We start from the raw sequence: 22391 nt of genomic DNA on the forward strand, positions 1-22391 counted from the left end.
TTTAAGCTACTTATATCCCACCTCTAGCTATCCATATCTATGTATCTGCATTTCTTTAAATTGGCTATTGGCAGTCTTGCCTGTATTCAGTATTAAAAAACAAAACAAAACATGTTCAGTTGAAATATCTTCCTTGGATGGGATAGAAAGGTTGTCTTTAGAATCAAGTTCTACGACCTGCATTTATAATTCCTTGTACTCAGATTTCTTACCCAAAACCATTAGCCTCAGGATTCCTGGTCCACTCTCTAGATTTAGTGTCTTCAATCTGAAGGATAGATTTCTCTGGACTATCCTTGGCTGCTTACTTAGAATAACTAGAGTGTCTGGCTTTGGCCCTCATGATCCCCTGCTTCAACATTTCCTTCCTGATAAAAGGCAGATTGGGAGGAAAACAAGAATTTTGACTTTGCATTCAGACAGACTCAAACTTGAGTCTTAGCTCTGCAACTTACTGCGTTTCCCAGAAAATAAGTCCTAACCAGAGAATCAGCTCTAATGCGTCTTTTGGAGCAAAAATTAATATAAGACATGGTCTTATTTTACTGTAGTATAAGACCAGGTCTTATATAATAAAATATAATGTAATGTAATGTAAAGTAATGTAATGTAATGTAATACAATACCAGGTCTTATATTAATTTTTGCTCCAAAAGACGCATTAGCGCTGATTGTCTGGCTAAGTCTTATTTTTAGGGAAACATGGTATTAGGTGGTGGCAAGATTCTGTATTTTACTTTACTTTGAAGGTCAGCAAAAGTTTCTGATTCCCGTGTTGCTACTAGACTTACATCAGACCAATATTGTTTGTTTTTGTTTTTCTTATATTATTGTTGATTTGTTGTCTATCGAGTGTCACCTTATCTAAGATCCAAAGTTTAGTCTTTACAACATAGCGACTTTCTGGCTTGCACAGACATTACCAAATGCAACTTTGGTTTAAATAGTATGTTCTTATTTGTTTTTAAACAACTTGGGCTATGATGTTCTTACTTGCTTTCAAACCACTCTGGTTATTCCTGTGAAGTTCAATGTGTTCTCTCGAGAAACATCCTTATACTTTCTGCCTATTCTGGACCCCTGAACATGTCTATAGATGACCTCTGCTCATGAATGGACTGTGGGGACTAGGGCTTATAGACTGTCCCAACTAATGAAAACAATAAAATTCTTAAGTTTTCTATGTCACCAAATGTTCTTCCCCACTTCCTAACAAACAACCTATGCACAGTTGCAACTGTTCTAATGTGCTTTTATTAGCCCTGTCGAGAGTTTAGTCTTTCCTACTTGGTTATGAATGAATTGCATACACATCATTTCTTTTTTGTTGTTGTTCTCAGGTAACCATTAATCATTTATTATTAGAAACTACAGGAAAGCACTTTCCTCCTTCCCTTCCTTCCTTCCTTCCTTCCTTCCTTCCTTCCTTCCTTCCTTCCTTCCTTCCTTTCTTTCTTTTTTTTCCTAACACTGAGTTTGAGAGAAAAGTAAATTCAACTTTATTTAATTTGGGTTTTAAATCTTCTCATGTCAAGTAATGGTTCCATGAAAAGAATGCTTATCGAATGTAAAGTTCTTTATCAGTTAGTAAGAAAAAATTTAAAGTGCCTAACCGGATAGCCTGGCTCTGCTAGCCTTGTCAGAAGCCTTTATGTATCCTTCTGAGAGTGTGGAAAGAAGCATCACTATACTCAGACTCTGCAGAAGGCGAAATGACAGGGATCGATGCTCACATCTCAACTGACTTTCAGGTATAGAGATAAAAATTCTGACCCAACAAATTGTGTATTTTAAATTCATTTTCCAGTAGCAGGTGGTGAATGTATATGAAATTATGCCATTCCTTCTCTTGATCATATGCTGGCCAATATAGTGTGAAAATTAAGAATGGCTGGGATTGAGCCCATGGAAGCGAATTAGGAGAAACCACCAGCTTTAATGATGTTCAAACCTCCAATCTCAGATTTCTTTGTGCTCTGCTCAAGCTAAACATTCACAGATATTTTGACAGACCACATTTTGGAATAAAGCAAGAACTTTCGTGTTATAAATAATTATGGGCAATAATTATAGCACACATTGATTTATAAAAGTGAAATGTCATGTTGTTTGATTAGTTTTTCTTAATTTCTTCATCTGTAACATGAGAATTTTATGATCTGTTCTAGCTTTCTCAGAAAGGTTTTTCAAGAATGAAAAGTAAGGAGATCAAAGTATACTTTGAGCTACAAAAATTAATTATTGATTATTAATCCCATCTTATTAATAACATGGGATACTAAAAATGTCATTGATATGAACCTCATCTTAGGTTAGAAGCAATTCACAATATTCTGGAATTTTAAAATTTAATGACTTTTTGAGATCATTTGGCATGGTTAATTTTCTCAGTTTGGGCAGTGAAGATCTTGGGTTGTGTGGGGTTAAATAGTATTCAAATTTACCCAGAAAATAAACTAAGAACGTAATTCTTGAAACCTTTAGCTCAGTTCACTCTCTAGGGTTTCATCATTTATTTATTAGAAAGCCTATAAAATATCGTTTCCAGATCATGGTATGGTGACTACACACACACACACACACACACACACACACACACACGAATAATAAAACAAAGTATTTACAAACAGGGTGATGTTATTTCCCACTATTTTTCATTATCTTCTGCTACATGAAACTGATTGCTAGTCCTCAGAGTGATTTTTAATTTTTTTTTTCTTGTCTTTTCTCTTCAACTATTTGTATTTGGCTTTTCTTTTCCTACTTCTCCCAGGGGAAAAAAAAATAAGATTTACTTTATACCTATAAGTATCCCCAATTATTCATTGACTCTTACTGAGACCTACAGCACAAAAGGAATAAAAATAATACAAATAAAAATAATTATACACACACACACACATATAAATTTTACATCTTACAAAGCACTTTGATGAATTTAGTCATGTCTAATTCTCAAGACAACTGTGTGAGTTAGAATTTATTGCTCACATTTTACCAATCAGGGAAGTAAAGCTTGAAGAATTTTTGACTTAGCATGGACATTGCACTTAACCAGTGGTAGTGACCAGATGTTAGAGCTCTGACTAAAGCCCGATTATTTGATAGGGCTCCTCTCTGCTGCTGCTTCAGAAGAGTGTGTTTGCACCCTTCTCCTCTGTATTTACAGGACTCATATGTAATGTGGACGGCTATACTTGAATTTAGTTAGCAAGATATAGAAAAATGCAGAGCACTAAATTATATTGTGGTAATATAAATGCATCATCAATCCTAACAACTTCATTATCTAAGCAACTTCAATATTAAATACCACATAATTTAATTCCTTTAATCCCAACATTACTTGGTTGCTGTAGATAGCACTGAAATACAGTGACTATAACCTTTTTCTATTAACTATGAACAGTTAATGATCCAAAATCCTTACAGTACTGATGTAATGTCTCGCCTGAGACCCATTTCCATCCATAAACTCTGGCCTTGACTTCAAACTCTGAAACAAATTATTTTATATTTTCTCCAAGGTAGCATAAGGTTGCAATCTTTTGACTGCAAGTTTTAATTTTCAAATTAGCCGGAATTCATTTTGGGTTTAGCCTGGTGAAGAAAGTTGATGCCCAAGTATAATCATATATTGTAGAAGTATAATAAAACAGTTCTGTATTGGTAAGGCCTTAGGCAAATACCAAATTTGAAGCAAGTTATATTCTTTCAAAATCACTTCTGATTATCTTTTCCAATAACATGAAACAAAATTACTACCTTACGTACTTTAGTAATGTTTTCTACTACTCAGAGAAATGTTCTCTGTTATGACATTGTTATATACCATTTCTGTCTAATCTTTGATAATTCACTTTTTCTCTTGATCTAAGTGTCCTAGGTTACTTACAAAATGTCACATCAGCTACTATTATAGATTAATTTTGGAATACACCAGCCTATGTGTGTGAGAGAAATGTTAAAGCAAGAGATAAAAAGTGAGCAAGTAAAGGGAAACCTATGTTAACTCTAACCGGAGTGCTTGTCTTACATTGAGGATAATATTTCTAATGGGTTGGATTTGCTTGTGGTAAAATTTGTCTGAATTTCAGTGAATGAATATAGAAAGTGTGGCAAAAAAATGTACACACATTTTAAGGAAGGAATAAACTGCATTAAAATTGTAATACTCAATATATACCAATAATAAAAGATGACTAGAAGTCACATTTGACTTCTGCAATTACAAGAGGTGTTCAAAGTGGTTACCACCAGCATCAAGACACTTCTGATTATGGCGAACTACTGCTTGAGCAATGTTGATCAAAGTGTCCACTTGTGTAGATTTTTTGGCACCCTCGGTATATGTATATATATATATATATATTCAATGTATGTATATATATACATATATTCGGTATATATATATTCAAGACTTATACCATAAAACCGACCAAAAAACTACAATAGTTTAAGAGCGCTATTGACCAAGTTTTCTTAAACATCTACTAGCAATTCATTATGTCTAGATAAAACTTGAAAACATGCTATCGAACTGCACTTTTTATTTCATTTACTAATTTTAAGATTTTGAATACCATCATTATTTCTGAAAACAAAACCCTATCTCTGCCCCGATATTAAGACAAACACAATGTAAGAAGGATATTTGAAAACAGTCAATTTCCCCAAATTGTCCTTGGTACTGCACTGCTAGCCACTGAAACACAAAGGTGCTTCAAGGAATTTTCTGAAAGCTTACAGGTTTCAGCTAGGTTTTATCTTTGAAGCCAGATTTTCTTTAATTACTTTGAAGGACTTGCAAACAATCTTTCAAGCAGAGGGTGGTGTCAGGAGTCCCCTCAGTCCCCATTTAAATTGAGGGTGAGCATAAAAGTACAGTGAACAGGGGGGAACCAACCTAGAGGCTTCAGATGAAAAGAGCAGATTTTTCCTCTGACAGCCATACTAACGAGCTATGGGAGGCTAGTTATATCCATCCTGCCTCTGTTGGATGCCCCCTTCTCCAACTCCATTAGGAGACATGAAACGAAGTTTAGAATTTAGAGTGGAGATCAGAGAAATGAGCTGAATTTCTAGCTTTTGAAGGGGATATCATAATGCATTTCCAGAGTGGTCAAACCAGAAGAACAGTACAGCAAGTACAAGTACATACAGAATAAATAGACATGCCTTTCCATCATACATCTATAATTGTCTCAAAAGGAAATGTGTTTCTACCAAGGCACAGAGGCTTCCCTCACTGCAGAGAAAGATGTATCACTAAAAACAATATGTCCTCGTTATCATCAATATCAAACACCATCATCATCATCACAACCATCTTTATGACGAACACTTACCGGACATGTGCTACCTTCCAGACACTGTTATGAGTACTTTATATGAATTAATTCATTTAGTTGTCACAACATTCCTAAGAGGTACAAAATATTTTTATCTCCATATCTCAGAAAGGGAAACTGAGAGGCAAAGAAGGGAACTAATAAGCAAAATAGATAGTAATTAATGCATTCAGGATTCAAGAATATGTCATCTGACTCCAGAGTTTCTCTCTTAATAACTAAACTCTCTTGTCTCCCTGTAGCAGTCCTAGAATCAAATGATAGTGGGTTAAATTATTATTAGGTCTGTCACTCATTAGTTTTAGGACCATAGCCCAATAAGTAAGGGACATATAACTGTTTCCTCATTAATAGAATTAAGCAAATAAAAATCGACTATTCACAAAGATGGGGGAAATTTTAAACAAAAAGAGTATGCAAATGCTTCATATAATATCTAAAAGTGAAAATTAACTTGATACCAAAGCAATACTTTAGTAATTTGTGTGTGTGTGTGCGTGTGCAAGCACGTGCACACACGCATGTGTGTGGATTTGACAAGAAGAATTAATCAAATTTTATGTTTCCTCAGAGATTAATTTAGGCACTCTGAAAATCTCAATTGATTAGCCGTCAAGGAGGCTTTTAATTTAAGTGCTTAATTAATTTAGCTGATGGGACAAACAATACCAGAGGACATAAGAAGTGAGAGGCAGGTCAGGGGTCCAGATTTTTGGTGCCTTTAATTCTGCTGCAGAACACCACAACCTCTTTTTTTTCTTTTCCTTTTTGGGCTTACTCTTCATTCCTCATTCTCCCACACCCATTTTCTTTTCTTTTCTTTTTTTTTTGTCTTTGTAAGGAAGAAGAGGATTTGTCAGCATTGAAATCTGGGAAGTAGCGAAAAAGTCCAATTTGTTCTCTGCGCCCTCTCCATCACAAACCTGAAGCCCTGAAATTGAAAGATTTCCCCAAGGCTGCAGACTTCCTGGCAAGGGTTTGCCAGGATATATTGTAAAAGAGGTTTGCAGTGTCCCCCTGCCTTACACAACATACGAGAATCCTTAATGCTCTGCCACATCGTATTATTCTGCAGTGTTTGCTTCACACAGTCATTTGACAAAGGTTACAAGCAAATAAGATCTGTGGCATTATATTAGCATCAAAAACTGCTGAATGACTCAGACTCAGGACAAGTTTAGGCAGGGGTACTGAATTCCCTAGATTAGAGTGAATAGAGAAGGACAGGGCATATAATCAACCATAGCATTTTCCATTCCACCCATCAGTACCGCTGGGAAAGTTAGCACTGTTTGCTTTTATGGACGAAAAAGGGAACACAGAACTAACCCTGACAAGTTCAGGAGATGCCAGCATAATGGGCCCTACAAATTCAGAGACCTAAATAAAACAAATAGGATGATCTGAACATACAAATTTCTAACTAAAAGCAGTCATGGCAGATAGTCACATGCTTAGCCTGTAGCTTCCTTGACAAAAGTCCATTTTTACCTTAAGTGAGCCTGTCCATTGTCTTTTTTGCATCTAAGATAACATACCTTGGGAATGTTAGAGTAACCTTTCTCTCCAGAACCCTCAGGGCACAACCCACAGCACCTGAGCAGGAGACCACAGAATCCTTAGTTGTTATCTTGTTCCCAAAATAGCATCTGTGCTGTAAATGTTAATTGTTAACCATCCTGTACCTATCAATGTAAAAGGAGTATGTGTCCCTTTGTTTTACTTTTTATCCAATCTCAGAGATTCTCCCCCTGACATCCCTTTTGCTTTCTCCAGCCCCTTTAATCTACCACCAATGGATTTACTGTAACCTTCCTTAAGACTCCTCCTTTGATTCTAGTGTATCAAATAAGCTGCAAAACTGCCGTTCTCCAGAGCACTTTCTTAATCAATTGAGATTTTGCTTTCTGGAAATTGTTGTCAGTTTGGCTCAATTAAACTCATAAACTCATCAATATTCGCTACAGGCTTGGATGTTTCTTATGTTGACATTTTTCTGATTGTATTTTCAGACATCTGGAATTCCTTGAACCTGATGGAAGACTGAGAAATGCCAGAAAAGACTGTGCAGCTTTACTTTAAAAAATATATTTTTTAAAATCAGGTAAATTGCTCCAATGGTACAGGTTGGAAGTTCTCCAAATATGAGGTTATCAAAACCTAAATTGATTTCTGTAAACAATGTTCCATTAGAAAATTTCCATTTTCAACTTTGCTTTTCCTGAAATACCTTCCACTGCCCTTTCTTCAAGAGTTATTCTGTCAAGATCTTTTTTTTTTTTTTGAGTTAAACCTATTTTGTGGTTATAGTTTTACTTTTAAATGCATTACCTAAAGCCAATTGTCCGTTCTGTTTTTGCTCCCACAATCAATGTGATCTGTAATACATGGGCTGAGCAGACTACAGAGGTTCTTCTTTGTTTTGGGCTAGTTCATGAAGTTAGTTAGTCATTTTGTCTAACTCTAAAATGCACATTTGCTGGAGCAGTTTCTCCTTAATATTTATATAGCATAAGAAAATACCAGCTGGCTGAATCAATGTAAAATTTATCAAATTCAAGAAGCTCTGGCCAGAGACTTTTAAGAACTAGGTTTTCTTAATCATCGCTGATAAGGGATACAGTTATACCTCTACATTAGCTATGCCTCCAAAGACCTCATGTTCTGTGAGTTTCAAACTTCCTTGACACCTTTATCAAAGGCATCTTTTATTCAGAGCTTCTAATTGTATGCTTATTAATAATAAGAGTTACTAGTTATGATTTTCTTATTGTGATCCAGAAAGTACGGCATAACAGACTGGTTTGTGTCCCCTCAATTCTACATGGAAGCCCTAACCCCTAGTGTGACCATATTTGGAGATGAAGCCTTTAGCCAAGTAGTGAAGGTTAAATGAGGCCTTAATCCAGTAGGGCTGGTGTCCTTAAGAGAAGAAGAGCCACCAGGGATGCCTACCCTCCAGCTGCCTAAGACTAAGAAAGGATGTCCTTACATGAACATCTAAGGGAATTGACCACGATGGATTTAATATCCCTCAGCCTGACTCATCTTTAAAAAGGTTTTTCGTTTTGTTTTGTTTTGACGTTCCTGACAATAGGCCCCTGACCTCCCTTTTCTTAGAGCATTTATTAATACTTTAAAAAGCTGACAATGGTATATCCTTTCTCTGCTTCTTGGAAATGTATGTAACCTTTCTCTCAGCCTTTTGCCAATTTTACAATTCAGGAAATGTCTTTCTCAAGGACCTGAGAACCATCTTTTTGAAATGTAAACATTGAAAGAAATAGTGCTTCTATCTCCCAGTCTCCATGGGAGAGCAAAAGACTAATTCGGATGAGCATGTATTAGTAAATATAGGTGACCTAATCATGGAGAAAAAGAATTGCTAACACAGGAATAAATCTATGTGCTCTCCACATCCTGTTGACCAATACCCCACATTCTATCATCCAGTATTTTTCTACTCGCTCACCCCAGCACTTAAAAACACTCCCAACTTTTGTTTCAACAGAATTCAGTTTAGCCTTTCTCCCCTGTCACAATGGTCTCGAATAAAGTCTTCCTTGTCTGTTTAACTTTGTTAAGTACATTTTTTGCTTTGGCAGCTTTTAAAGGGACCCAGAAACTAAATATTTAGGATGGAATGTCAGCAAAATTTACTTTTTAAAAATATAGGAAGAGAAGAGTGACACAATGGAAAGAGTGTAAGATACAGAAACCTCGAGATTTGTGTTCAGGGGCTGTCATAACTAATCATTCAGATATTTATTTGGGTCACTGAAAAGTATACCAGGAAGCACCCAGTTTTCAAAATATGTGTCTTAGTTTGAGTTCCCCAGAGGTATACCCTGAGGCAAGGATTCTAGTGCAAGTCACTTGTTGATATGAAAGAAACAGCAATAGTAACATGAGACAAGGAGAAAAGGCAGCCAATGAAGATTACCTTTTTAATCCAGCTACTATTGGGGATGAATGGGGTTTAATCTCTCATGGAAACTCTGGAAGTCGGTGTAAAACACAACGCACAAAATGTGAGGGATCTGGAGCATTTGTGCACCACTTCATGTTAGACACTGTTTGATGGTCAAGGAAAGTAATCCCCAGCTCTTCCTTCCTGCAGAGTAATCAGGCAAAGACCTGAGTCAGCAAGCTTGCAGGGGATCAGAAAAAATCGTCCGAAAAAGGAATGCAAGTGCTGGACCCTTAAGAAGCATGTACTACAATTGCAAGGATAAAAGGGTATGATTGGGACACAGACAGAGTCAGATGCAATGTGTTAATCAATGTTACTTCTAGAAAAGGACTACAGGGTCTCAAAAAAAAAAATGGAGAAAAATGGTTAATCAAACACAAATTGGTTTTTTGACTTTATGACTTCTCAAATATTTTAGTATATGAATGCAAATAGACATTGTATAGCTTTAAGATGACAACATTTTATTTAAATTTCTAAACTGTTTTGGTGGATAAATTTTGTAGGACTAGTGTTCCTCTTTACACACTTTGGGGATCACCAATATATCCACTTGCCAAATGTTACAAATGAGGAAAATCAGATCATATGACAGAAGCTTCTAGTTATATATAACATTGTTGTATACGTTATGTATCTCATCTTAAATTCTATGTGTTTTTCTTGTAGCCTTTAGTTCAGTGGATCTGTTTTCTGAAACCAGAGTTTGAGGTATAGAAATATAATTCTAAAGCTGTCTATTCCCAAAAACTTTCTTCTTGCAATACAGCTTAAAACTATCACATATATTTTATTATTTTAAAAACAAGTTATGTTATACATCCTTTAATAGATTAGTATTTTAACGTTAGTTAACATATTGGTATATTAAGACCAATACGTTGGTATTATATTAGTGTTATGAAAATTCTACCACATGTCAAAAGAAAATGCATCATTCTATTTTCCATCCAGTATCACTACAGATAGATTAAGCATTGACCATTGTTATATTTATCAGGTGAGAAACACAGACCTTGAAAGATTGACATACTCTAATAGTGATAGAATGAGGCAAAGTCAGAGCCTATATTTAGTAAGATTTCATATTCTAACCTTCTGACCCTAGATCTGATGCTTGCCCACATAACCTTCTTGCCATCTCAGAATCCTTCAAATAATGCTATGGCCTAGTTTAGCTGGAGTGATAGCCTGGCTGGTGGTCCGCAGGCATGGGTTTCCTACCTTTAGAGTGGTTTAACTTATAAAAATTTCACAACGCAAAGAAGAGACTGCAATGAAAGGAAAACTAAATATTCTCTACATGCAACTAACTGGCCAATATAATAAAACAGGTTCTATACGCATTGTCCTTAAAACTTGATTCAGTACACTGGGGAACAACCTGCACTGTTTTAATATCTCTGAGAAAGAAAACATGCCCAAAACAGACAGAGGTGGTTTGGACACTTCCTTATAGGGCTGCGTTTGGTTAGGGCCCCTTGAGATGTCCACTACATCTGTTGTCTTAAAAATATTATGGTTTAACGTAAAGATAAGATCTTCTTAGCATTATTGTATTTCCACTAGAAGGAAAATTTATGCTTGTTTTTGTACCTTGGCCACATTATAAAGTCTACTTATGTAAATCCTTTTGGATGGAGGAAAGACAAATCCTTAACAACAATTACTGGGTTATTAACATACTTTCATATATTAAGGCATTAAGCATGATTAAGAAGATGAAGCATAGTGTTTCTTATCACATGAAACTGCGTTCCAATTTCAGCTCTATTGCTTAGTGTCTTAAAGACCTTAAAATTAACATATCATTTTTGCCATAAGGAAAGAGTATAGATATGCCATATATATATATATATATATATATATATATATATATATATATATATATACACACACATACACACACACACAAGATACATATACATATATATTATCTTGGGCAAGCAGCTTAGGTTATTCACCTGTGAAATGGGGATAGGAAAATCCTACCCTATAATAGTGTTGTTAAGGATTAGGACTAGCACAATTTTGAGCCCCATCACAAGTTATTTCAGTATCCCATTGCTATCATAGCACTTGACCTGAACCTACCTCCCTAGATTCCTAGGATATCTATTCCTTCTTGCCTGTACCTCATTGGCCACTTTGAATGAAAGTTCTTTAAAGTATACTTAAAGCATATAAATGATTAAATAAGATTTAGCCCAAATAATTTTTAAAGTAGGAGATAAATAAATAATAGAGATGACTTGTGTGTATACACTAACTTATGAGATTTTATTTCAAAGTGTCAAATTCACTGATAATTGTTCACTGCTATAATTCACTGCTAATTATTTTTCACTCAAAAAGAAAACAGTACTTTAAAGTATTCTTTCTTTTCTTTTTGAAAGATTTTTCTGTGAAAGAAAACAGGCTACAGAGTTCTGTTCAGTGTAAAATGGCTGACTTTGCCCAGGAGAAACTCACTTAAAAAGGAATTACAATGATAAAAGGGAAAAATGAGAACTCAATATTTCAAAAATTTCAGTAGATGATGTTGACATTTTCTTTTTGAAAAGTTAAAAGAAAAAAAAAAGGTGACTACATGCTCATCCTCTAATGATGCTAAAGCAGAGTCTGGAGCTTTTCTCTACCAAGTTATGTGTCATGAGTGTCAGCATTTAATGTCGATATGCCTGGAGAGGTACAGCTGATCATAAAGTAGTGAAATTCTGAGTAATTGACAACCTTTTTTTTTTTGTTTTGTTTTTCCCCATGAACTGAAGTAATCAGTAACCATTTACTTTTTTGGATTTCAGAATTTGTAAACTGCATTTATAAACTGGCAGGAAGTCAAAGGAGAAAAACAATCCACACTGAGGAAAAAAAGTGACTTTTTTTTAAATTGAAAAACCAACATTATTGGCAATTTTATATGTTTGAACTTAACAGATGAAACAGACACATAGGTTTTCATGAGTATGTATCATAATAGCAATCATTCTTCTATGAGGAGGTTTCTTAAAAATCCCTCAATACATTTTATAAAATTCTTGGTCATTCTATTAAGTGTAAAATGTACAGCCATTAATTCATTCAATAAATGACATTGAGTGTTTACCATGTACTAAATCATTAACAGAACAGATAATATCCTTGTTCTCATGGTACTTAAATTCCAGTGTTCAAAAAAATGAACAAGAAAAATAAATAAAATACATATTAAGCATTATAAGTAGTAATAAGAGACACAGGTGGAAATAAAGCAGGGGAGAGGTGTGGAGTGTGTAGGGGTAATAGTTCCAATTTTAAAGCAGGTGATTTGGTTAGCCTCAAAGAAAAGTGAGGACGTGAGGGATGAAGACTTATAATAATATCATTTCAGGCAGATTGAACCATGAATGAAAAGGCCTTGAGGTAGGAGTTTACCTCATCTATGAAGGAGTAAAATGTGGGCAGAAATGAATGGGCTAGAGGGAGCATAGGAGAAAATTCAGATGGAATTGGTGGGGCCATATCGAATAGGGTCTTTCGAATCATAGTAATGACTTTGACTTTTATTTTAAGTGAGGAGTCAAGGCACTGGAGGGCTTAAGTGAAGGCATAATATACTGTCAGATTTTAACATAAGGACTCTAGCTACTATGTTAGGAATAGATTTTGGAGGCAAAACAGAATCTGGATGACAAGTTAGAACACCTTTACAATTTTTCAGGCAAGTGTTGGTGCTTTGAACTGGTGAGGCAGCACAAGTGGTGGGAGTAGATGGAATACAAATAGATTTTAAGATGTAGCTGGCAGCATTTAATCACAGACCGAAAGACCCAATTTTGGGCCTGAGTAAATGTGAGGCATTAAGGATGACTCCAAGATTCTGATCTGAGCAGTGGAAGGAACAGAGTTTCCATTAACTATTTGTAGAATATTGTAGGTGGAGCAAAATTGAAATAGAAAGAATATAAGTAACTCAGTGTGAATACCAATTTTGAGAGACATACTAGACTTACTAGAATTCTTATCCAAGAATTACAAAAGCAGTTCTACATGTGGGTCTAGAATTCAGGGAAGATGACATATATATTCATCATCAAAGACTAGATAAGATAACCTACATATAAAATTATTAAATATAAAATTATATGAGGACAGATCGAATATTGTACTATATACATATAATATAAAAGTACTGTTACATACTAAATATTCCTGCCAAACATATCTCTTTGATATTGAACATCACCTTGAGATTCTTGTTTACAGAAAAGTGCAAGTCAGAAGAAAACCTTACAAGGAAATAAGAATAAACTGCCTAACTTGAAAAATATAATTCTTCAATTCCTCCCTTTCACTTCTAAGCTCACTGTTCACAATTAAACCAAAACTCTAAGAACTCAAGCTGTGTCAAGTATCAATAAATTCCAATTTACACCCTGTCATGCAGCCATTTAGTGGTTACTCTTACACACAACAAGCTGACTTCAGAGCTGAGTTTCTGTTTTGAGCAATTCAATGAATCTCTTAACCTTTCTTTCCCTTTAAGAAAAAAATAAAAAAAAGATAAACTGTTCCTTGGTCCATTTCATGGAGCTGATGTGACAACTTGCGAGATTATGTCTGCAAAGCAATTTGAATAGCTCAGAAAAAAGGATGTTCGATGTTTTCAAAAGCAAGTTGCTGGCTTTTCTGGCCTAGAATTTAAAGAGGAAACTCATGATATTGGATTTTTCCTGTATATTTACATGGGTTGGGGCAAAGAGAAAATGGTTGCCTAAAAAGAGGATACAAATATCCTATGGTTACCCAAAGACAGTTGTATACTTCTCTCAGAGAAGTCTCCAATGACTAAGTAATGATTTTTTAAGCATTCACTAGGCACAAGCAGCTCGAAAGACACACATGAAATCCTCCAAGGCATAAGGACAATGAATCTGGAAAAGCAACCCTCTCCCTGTGTCCTAGCTTGTGGTACTACCCAGTTGCTCAGGTTATCAATCAAGGATTCATTCCAGCCTTCTTTATTCACCACCTTCAATACATCCTCAAATCCTCTCCACTCCTGTTTCTTACCCGGTTTCTATCCACTCCTTGTCTCGTTATCCTCACTGCTTCTGCTTTAATCAACAGGGGCCTCATTTTCTTACCTGGGCTACTGTGAGTCTCTCATCTGATCTTCTTGCCTTCAGTCATATTTCTCCATTTCTTACTCCTTATGCGTAGCCTACAAGGTCCCACTTGGTCTGACCTCGAATCCTTCCATCCAGTCCTACCCTCTTTCATTCTCTCAAGTACAGCCTTTGTTTTACATATATGCTAAATTGTTTTTAGTTCTCCAAAACCATAATTGTGTTTCACACATCTGGGTTTTGCAAATGTGCCTTCTTTTCTTTTAAAAGAGAAGCAGCCTAGCGAAGAATTTAGGAGTAATGGCTTTAGAATTTAGGAGCAAGATGCTTGTGTTCAAATCTCAGCTCTAATCTTTTCTATGCTTATGATCTGGACATCAGTTTCCATTACTAGAATAGTGATGATAATATTACCTTCTTTATAGAGCAGTTATTACAACTAAATGAGATCATTGATTCATTTAGCACATATTAAGGAATCAATAGTGTTACTTTTGGTTATTATATTTTAGCCAAAATATAATAAGGCTCAAAATGCTTATATTCTTTTTTGAAACTTTTCCTACCACCCTCCTCACCGCATGACTATTGTAAATGATCACTCCCCCGTTTGTTCTACTTCTCTTCACTGCGTAGACAACAGTTAAAACTTACATGTGTTTGAAATGATTGCTTACATATCTGCCTTGCTCACTGTACTGTGGGAACTTCCAGAATGTACTCCTTGGTCTTAGTTATCCCAATATTTCTATGACAACTTTTGGCAAAGAATAAGCACTTAACAAATATGTATTGAAAGAAAAATAAAAACTGTAGCCAAGTAATCTCTGTCACAAAATATCCAAGAACTACAAAATGAATCACTCCTTATTTTTCCTGGTAACATGGGAGCCCCAGGAGCTTCATTGTAGAAATGAGTGTTCTTCTTCTGGTCTTTTGGTTCTTTCTTTTTTTTTTTTTTTTTTTTTGTTCCTCATAAATGTGAATGTTCTCTTTCCTTACATTCTAATAACTTTTCTATAGAGAAAATTCTCTTCATTCATTGTTTGCTTAAATTTTACTTTTAGAGTAATTCGTCTCCCACTTACAACTGACTTCTTCATTGACCCTCAAACCGAAAGTGGTTTGTTTAGCTATATGTCCCATAGGGCTCCTGATAGTTGTAGCTTTGCATGCTCAAGAGGAGCAATTTATATAAAATGAGGTTAGGAGCTTCTATTTTACAAAATCTGTTTCATAGCTGAACTCTTTGGGAGCAGTACTGATTATAATTAAGCTGTCTTGCATATTAATGTCATAACTTAAAAGACTGAACTGTTTTTATTTTAAAATGCAGGTGTATGTTTAAATTGGAAATGTTTAATCCTCCATAATTAGACCCCAGCACAAATTTGTATAAAAAAATGGCAACATTAGTGAATCTCTATAATTATTAATACAATTTCTTTAAAAACATTAAAATATTGTACCTTTAAGTAAATGCATTTGTGAAAGGCCATTGATTTTTCATTCTTAAGGTCAATATTTCTGCTATTGTTTTTTGAAAGCAATTTGTCTATTGATTTTGCTGCATGATGAAAGAAATAAAAATAATGCATGGTTGGTGGTAATCAAGAGTTAATCAGAAGTTTGGCTTTAGGCTTTTTGAAGTATACTGAATTGGATTTCTTACCACTTCCACATTTGTCCTTAGTAAATGAATTAAAAATATCATCAATAATAAATTGTGTTTGCCTCAATAATAAAACATCCCAGTTCTATGAAGCCATATAAATACAAGGTGAAAGTGTACACAATTCTTCTCTGAGGACTTCTAGGAGAGTATTGCTTCTTTCTGTAAATCCTTGAGGTACTTAATAAAACATCATCTCTCTTAAAAGCTTTTATCCTGAAGCCCTCTAGTTTCCCACTTAGTAAATTGACTTCTGAAGGGTCAGCTTGTCTCTTAGTGTATCAGATTTAAAGTACTTAATATTCTGAGTATTATCAAAATAGCTTGGAGGAAATACCTCTTATGAAGCAGAGAAAGTAATCTTTTATTTTCTATCCTAACTAAGTACCAATCTGAGATACAAGACGTTGATCAGAAGCATTTAAAGGTTTTGGGGTCTGAAGGCAGATTTGGGGCATACACTCTAGAGATTAGAAGATATTTATTTCCTAAAACCAGAAAGCTGAGTACATGACAGGGATACCAACTCTCAGTCGTGTGGTGTATAAACTTATATTTTCAAAGTTTTTTAGACTATTGTAATATTCTGCAATCACAGATTTTGCCCATTTCAGCAGTGTCCTTATATTGTATCTTTGATATATGTGAGCTGTCAAATAGAAATGTCTGTTTATATGATCCTGTAAACTTCTAAAAGACAAGTCAAAAACAATTTGGCAAGAAAAAAGTCGAACATGTAACGATTATATTTTGCAACAAAACTTTTAAGATAAGTATTATTTCTGTCACATCTTCTCAAATCAGGACATATAGAATTATGTCATTTGTTTCAATTACTATAACCAATCTTTATTGATGGACATTGGTTTGGCTGCTTTCAATTTTTACTCTTTTGTATGATGTTGTTTTATATATATATAAAATCTCTCCATATATAATATATATATATAACATATAATATATATAGAATAACATATATATATGTACATACATTTGTCTACAGATATTTTCATGTTTGTTTTATGTAGGATGAATTCATAGAAATATTAAGTTCAAATATTAAAAAGAGTTCATATTTTCAGTATTTGCAGATAAATTTGTTATATATTTATTCATAAAAGAGAAAAATCGAAAACTATTAACACTTTTAGAAGTAATTAAATAGTAAATGGCCAGTGCAGGGTGAAAAGAAAGGCTTCACTGGTGAATTCTGCCAACATTTAAAGAAGAATTAATGCCAATTCTTCTCAAATTCTTCTAAAAAGTCGAAGAGATGCGAACACTTTTAAACTCATTTTATGAGGTCGATATTATTCACATACTGAAGAAACACAAAGACACAGCAAGGAAACTACAGACCGATATCCCTGATGAATATAGATGCAAAAAACCTCAATAATATACTAGCAAAACAAATTCACCAGGATATTTTAAGAATCATATACTATTACCAAGTGGGATTTATCCCTGGGATACAAGAATGGTTCAATATATGAAAATCAATTAATATGATACACCATATTAATAGAATGAAGGAAAAAAAATCACATGATCATCTCAATAGATGCAGAAAAAGTATTTGACAAAATTCAGTATATATATGATAACAACTCTCACAAATAGGAATATAAGGAATTTACCTCAACATAATCAAAGTCACATACGGAAAGCCCACAACTAATAATGAAGAACTGAAAGGTTTTCCTGTAAGGTGAAGATGCTCGCTCTCACCTCTTCTACTCAGCACAGTACTGAACATCCTAGCCAGAACAATTAGGCAAGAAAAAGAAAGAAAAGGCATTCAAAGTGGAAAGAAAAAATTAAAAGTATCCCTGCAAATGACATGATCTTATGTACCAAAAGCCCTAAATACCCCAATAAAAAGAGAAATAAAAAAAGAAAAAAGAAAAACTAATAAACAAATTCAGTAGTTTCAAAATATAAAATCAACATGCAGAAATTAGTTGTATTTCTATAAACTAACAATGAACAATCCAATAAAGAAATGAAGAATTCAATTAAGATATCAATCTCATTTACAATAGCACCAATAAGAATCAAATACTTAGGAATAAACATAACCAAGGAGATGAAAACATAAACTAAAAACTACAAAACACTGATGAAAAAAATTAAAGAAGACACAAATAGGAAGATATCCTATATTTATAGATTGGAAGGCTTAACATTGAGAAAATTACTTTCCAGAGCAATCTACTCATTCAATGTAATACCTATTAAAATTCCAATAACATTTTTTTTACAGAAATAAAAAGAAAAAATTAAGTTCATATGGAATCACAAAAGACTTTGAGTAGCCAAATCAATCTTGAGATAGAAGAGTAAAGCTAGAGGCATCACATGTCCCAATTTCAGATTAAATTACAATGTTAGAGTAATTAAAACAACATGGTGAGGGAAAAAAGAGACACAGACCGAGGGAACAGAATAGAGAGCCCAGAAATAGATCCACACATAACCGGTCAACTAATCTTTGACAAGGATGTCATGAATACACAATGAGAAGAGAATAGTCTGTTCAATAAGTGGTGTTAGGAAAACTGGATATTCACATGTAAAATAATCAATTTGGAACATTATTTTCATCATACACAAAATTAACTCATAATGGATTAAAGACTTATGTGTAGGACCTGAAACTGTAAAACTCTTAGAAGAAAACCTAGAGGAAAATTTTAATGATGTTGATCTTGGCCATGTTTCACAGATATGACACCAAAAGCACAGTTAACAAAAGCAAAAATAGACAAATGGGACTACATCAAATTAAAATGCTTCTGCATATCAAAGGAAACAAATAACAGTGAAAGCCAATCTATAGGATGGGAGAAAATATTTGTAAACTATATATAAGATCAGGGGTAAATATCCAAAAAATATAAGAAATTCCTAAAATTTAATAACCAAAAAAAACTAATTACCCAGTTAAAAAGTCGGCTAAAAATTTTAATAGACATTTATCCAAGAAGACAAATGGCCAATGGGAATATTAAAAGACTCTCAACATTACTAATCATTAGGAAAATGCAAATCAAAACCACAATGAAATATCATCTCACAACTGGGCCGCGCCCCATGCAACTAAGATTGAAAATGGCGACTGGACTTGGAGCTGAGCTGTGCTCTCCACAACTACCATGTTTCCCTGAAAATAAGACCTAGCTGGACCATGAGCTCTAATGTGTCTTTTGGAGCAAAAATTAATATAAGACCCAGTCTTATTTTAATGTAATATAATGCCAGGTCTTTAATATATAATATAATATAATAAAGTATAATATAATACTGGGTCTTATGTTAATTTTTGCTCCAAAAGGCACATTAGAGCTGATAAGATGCATTAGGTCTTATTTTCAGGGAAACACAGTAGATTGAAGGACAACAATTTGGAGTTCATGGGCCCTGGAGAAACACACTGTTCCCCAGTATTTCCAAATAAAAAATAATTTAAAAAAAAGAAGAAGAAGAAGAGGCACCTGAGATGTAATTGTGAGCATTCGCTGGATACTGGAGTGCTTCAAAGATTTTCAGGAAAACGTTAGTCCATATTTGATAGATAGTAAAGTCTTTAACTGGGCTGATCATAAAAAGCTATCAGTTGCTCTAAAAGAAATGGGGGCGCCTGGCGCACATGATTGTCCTGATGCATAATCTGTATTGTGGACAGGAAGCTACTGTCAGGACAGGATAGGAAGACAGAATAGTTTCCTGCAGGCAAACATGTCAGACAAGGGTGCATTTTATCTCCCCATTTGTTCATTCCATGTGCAGAACGTATCATATGAAAAACTGGGCTAGACTCAGAGGAAGGAGGAGTGAAAATCGGTGGAAGAGATATTGATAATGTAAAATATACAGATGACACCACTTCATGGGCAGAAAACAACTTCTAATGAAAGTGTAAGAAGAAAGTGCCAAAGCAGAACTGTATCTGAACACCAAGAAAAGAAAAATCATGACTAGAGGAGGAGGAATACACAACTTTAAAACAGACAATGAAGACATTGAAATTGTTAAAGATTTTGCTTACCTAGGTTTATTCATTAATTCTAACGGAAATTGCAGCCAAGAAATCAAGAGAAGGCTGAGACTTTGAAGGATAGCAATAGAAGAATTAGGAAAGATCACCAAGAGCAAGATGTGTCATGAGAGACCAAGGCTAAGATCATCCCCACCCTCGTATTCCCAATTACTTTGGATGGACACAAAAGTTGGACAGCGAAGAAGGCTGATAGGGGGGAAAAAATCATTTGAAATACGGTGTTGGATGAGAACTCTACGGAAACCCTGGACCACCAGAAAGATGAACAAGTGGGTCCTAGAGCAAATTAAGCCTGAAACATTTGTAGAGGCAAAAATGAAAAACTGAAGCTGCCCTCCTTCGGGCACATCACGAGAAGGCAGAGTTCTTTGAAAAAGACAATGATCCTGGGAAAAACAGAAGGCAGCAGGAAGAGAAAGGTCAAATATGAGATGGTTGACTCTGTGAAAGAAGCCACAAGAACTACAGGAGTCTGCAGGAGCTGGGCAGGGCTGCTGAGGACAGGGCATGGGGGGCATGACCCACTCACAGGGCTACCAGGAGTTGGAGCTGACTCAACAGCATGAAACATACACACTCTCTAAAACATCCAAAAGTGTCTGATACATAGTGACTTTTAGTAACAAAACACGTTTTTGGACTTGACTTTACCATTTTTAAAGCATTTTATGCATGCTGTCACATTTGTGACTCAAAATGAACACATTCACTATGTAGAGCAGATCTGTTTTATAGATAAAGAAACTAAAAGCTTCGTTGGATTAAAGTAAATTGTCCAAGGTCTGTAACCAGCAAGTGATAGAGGCAATTCTGGCACTGGAGTTCCTGAGGCCAAATCCTTTGTCATGTCCACTATAACACAGTGGATTCTCAGCATGGTATTTCTCCCTTTTCTGGCAGATGTCCTCATTAGCTATAACTGTCAGCATTGGTCTCTGAGGCATCTCATCATTTGCACTTAATACATCAGGGAGTTCATGTTATGCACCAAATAATTCTCTGTGTGTGATTCTATTGGCAACATAAGAGACTCAGTGACTAGCCTTACTTTGATGCTTGAGCATGCTTTATGCCCTGGAAATTGCAATGGACAAGTTGGTTGGAATGACGTTCTGGACTGTAATGAGTATCACTATGTAAAAGGCCTTCCCTGGGAGTAGAAAGATTATTAATAAAGAACAAGAGCTCAGTGACTCTACACTGTCCTGTCAAGTACGCAGAGAGCTGATTACCATTGACCGAGAATAAGTATCAAATCATTTCATCCTTTAGAAATTGAATATATCAGCTTAGCAGGGAGGGCAAATGTTTACCTCAATCACTGGGAAAAACAGGTGTGCTGGCATTGGCTTGTTCGAATCAGAACAGTCCCACAGTCGCCTCTACAGGACTGTGTTCCCTCAATAAGCTCCCATGCTGTCTATTTAGATCTTGTCCATCCTTCAAGAACCAGGGCTTGTTCCCAATTCACTTTATAGTCTTAAGCAAACATAAGCAATACAGACTGAGACCTAGAAGCTCAAATTATATTACACTGCTGGTAGTCAATTTTATTTACCTCAAACCAAACAATTTTATGTTTCAAAGTAATATGTTATCTCTGAACTCAAAATTAATTATCCTTTCCAAACTTTTGTGATTCAAGAGATCTGAGAATGCTTTGGGAAGTTATTAAATAACCATCTCTTAATCTCTAAATATCTAACCTCTAAAGTAAAACACATTCATAAAATTATCTACATGTGTATGTGTGTGTACCCATACATACGTTTATGCCTATGTGTGTATATATGTATACACATAGTCTTTTAAACATTATAAATTAATGAGAAGGAGGAAAAAGTTTTCATATTATGTACCAAACCCTATCTTAGAATCTCTATTCATGTTCTCTTATTTCAGCCTTGTTAAGCATCATTGCATCTATTACAGAGAAAAAAAAATTGTTCAGAAAGCCATGTAAACTTGATAAAATACGTGCAAGTAATAAACAGTTTAGTCAGGTCTCAATTCCTAGTTCATCTGTCTCTAAAAATCCCTCTTATGTCTATTATACCTCGACGTCCATTACACTTATTTAATATCTCTCAAACTTATTTTCAAATATAAACTTTATATAAATTAATTCAGGATATTTATCACATACCTATGTGCATTCTCAGAGGGTAAAATGTTTATGTAAATATTAGGATAAAACCATGCTATCTCTCATGCCTGGTATCAA

Source organism: Rhinolophus hipposideros (assembly GCF_964194185.1).
Source record: "Rhinolophus hipposideros genome assembly, chromosome: 10".
NCBI classification, from domain to species: Eukaryota; Metazoa; Chordata; class Mammalia; order Chiroptera; family Rhinolophidae; genus Rhinolophus; species Rhinolophus hipposideros.